This window comes from Lissotriton vulgaris, unplaced genomic scaffold (assembly GCF_964263255.1).
Source record: "Lissotriton vulgaris unplaced genomic scaffold, aLisVul1.2 SCAFFOLD_1554, whole genome shotgun sequence".
In the NCBI taxonomy this organism is placed as follows: domain Eukaryota; kingdom Metazoa; phylum Chordata; class Amphibia; order Caudata; family Salamandridae; genus Lissotriton; species Lissotriton vulgaris.
This window is the reverse complement of record NW_028245966.1, coordinates 288,401-291,284: the sequence shown is the minus strand read 5'-3', so window position 1 is coordinate 291,284 and position 2,884 is coordinate 288,401.

The window sequence follows — 2,884 nt, the reverse complement described above, 5'->3', positions numbered from 1 at the left end:
GATCTCACCAGCAAATTCAACTGGAGGTAAGATACACGGATCAACAGGCACACAGGTACCATCTGCTATGAACATTGCTAACGCGGCAACTGACGCTGATGGCGATGCTTCACATCTGTGCTCAATTGACCTTCTTAATGAAGTAGTCGAACGTTTATCTACTGTAGTAGACAATTTCTTTGCCAGCCTTGATGACTTAATGTTTTCTCCTGACACCGAGAATAACTTTTGAAGTTAAACACATAGCGTTCTTTCGAACTCTCAAATTCGACCTTCGCTTCTTTCAAAACATAAGCTTCTAACTTTGGAACTGTATTTTTTCTACGATTTGATTTTACTTTTTTCCAAAATTGAACTTTGGCACAAAAAGTAATCTGCTTAAAGTAGAACTATTCTTAGAGAACAAGAATTCCTTGAACACTTCCTAGAAACAATATTAGCCTAATCCACAAACCAAAACAGTTTGTACATTCTGCTATGGGATGGTCTCGACATTTATTCTTTTTCTTCTGTAACTAAGAGCCATTTCATAAATGTAATTTTCGTGTTTTATTTAGTTAGCATTGCTACTATCATTTTATATGCTTACAATGAAGTCATTTTCTTTACTTATGTACTATACAAAAATGCTCATTTTGTTCGTGTGCAACCATTTCTAAATGCATTTTATATGATTTTTGGGGGTTGTAAACACATACTCTTGATTATATGTTTTAGTATTTACTCTTAGATGAACATAATAGCGTGGAGTGGGGGTTATGTATTATTTTAGGACCCTATTGTAAGTTTCCCGATTCATGCCCTTATATAGGTAAAACTCACCATATCCTTATATAGGCATAGAAATCATAATCATATTTAGGCATAGCTCAAATAAGGCTGGGCTACTTCCTCTAGTCCTGAAAATCCACAACGATTTCTTGGAAAAACCCACCTTCAGCAGTCAGTGACTTCCCCTTGCTTGAATATTGATTTATCCAAGAAGTCATGGAGTTTTTGATAACCTTATTATGTCCAACCATACGTCAAACCCGGCACCTTCAAGGTATAAATATGCCCACACTTGCCCAAGCAAACACACAGTGGTTTGGAGCAGTTCGACTGTTTACTTGGCTGACGGGCCCTGCTACAGCAAGTGCCGAAGGAAGCCAATCCTCCAGCAGACGCACTGAGAAAGATGCTGTCTTTTCTCCTGCCAAGAAATCCAGCTCCAGTGTTTCCAAGCTACCCTTGTGGGTTGTTGGAAAATCAAGTCCCAAGACCAGCCTTCTTCATTCTAAACTAAGGTACGGAGCTGATTAGTCCCTTAGAGAAATCTTGCGCAGATTCGTGGCAAAAGAATACTACATTTATGCTACACCTCACTTCATCCCTCGTACTAAGCTTAGGTCACGTACACCGGGAGTAGGCTTATTTTAGAAGCACCAGTTGAGTACTTTTAGCCTCTGCTATTTATCTATGTATTTATCTATGGTTTACGAACCATACAATGCTCTTACAGTATTATTTTATTCTACTATTTATACTGGATGCATTATATTTTACAACCAGTGTTACGATTGTAGCAGTTCATTGCTTGAGAAAGCAGACTGTTCAATAAAACCTTTATATTGAAAACCCCTGTCTATCTATTTCTCTGCACCTCTGGTGAAACGAAGCATGCACGATTGACTAAGTGAAATAATTATGTATTGTTTCCACGACTCTGAAGATCAGTTTTATCTTGGGGAAACAAAGTTGCCATGTTTATGCAGTTGTCAGAGACTAATCCCTTCTTGTGAATTCGAGAAAGTTTCTAGTGGCCTCTGAGCTAGCTGGCACACACAATTAAGTTTAGTATATTCGATAGAGACCTAGTCGACCTCAGTCCTATGTCTAAGCTATAGGATATATTATTGCAATGCGCAGAGCTTATTGGGAATATAGGAACTACACTACAGCATTGCAGCATTTCTTTATGTTGCAACATGTGTGATTCTAGCAATACGACTTGCCTAACCTTTAGAAACGGTTAGTAGTGAGTGGTGGTTGGAATTAGAACCTACCAACTTACCGGAAGGAATAATACCCATTCTTATATGTTGATTTTGTATTGTGTGGTCATATTGTATAACTTCTTATATAAAGTTTATACTCATTTTATAAAAACTTGTGTGGAGTCTATTTGTGGCGACATCATTGGGTTGCTGTGAGTGTGGTTGCACATATTGTACTCTCGTGCCTTGGAGATAATCCTGGCTGGTCGTGCCAAGCTACTAAGGGGGTGAGCAGGGCTATCTCAGACGGTTTCCTTACTTAGCCTAACATTGAAACAAGGGGTAGGGGAATCCCGCCTCCAGTATTTGGTGGCGGCAGTGAGGGACAAGGACCCCCACTTCCAACAATTGCCTAAAAAAATCATAACTCTGGTTTTTCTACTTTGATTTTTGTCATTTTGATTTTGTTGTGTTCAGTAAAATAATTGTCTATTTTTCAAAGCAGATGTGCTATCTTTATGTGTTGTGATTTCACTGATTTACTGTTTGAAGTGTTGCGCAAATACTTAACACACTGCCTCTTAAGTTACGCCTGACTAATCTGCACAAATACTTTACACACTGCCTCTTAAGTTAAGCCTGACTGCTCTGTGCCAACCTACCAGGGCATGAGCACAGATTGATTTCGTGTGTGTTTGTGACTTACCCTGACTTGGATTATGGTTCATTTGTTGACATGGTGCATGCCTCTACCAACCATATACACAATTTCTAATAGAAACCTTGAGTTATTGATTGAAGTTTAGAAATATGGTGACGTGTATTTAAAATTTTTGAAGGACTGGTGTGACTGATAATTTGAGTACATGATAAAGTTAAGAGGCTATCATTCTATTGGCTTACGTTGA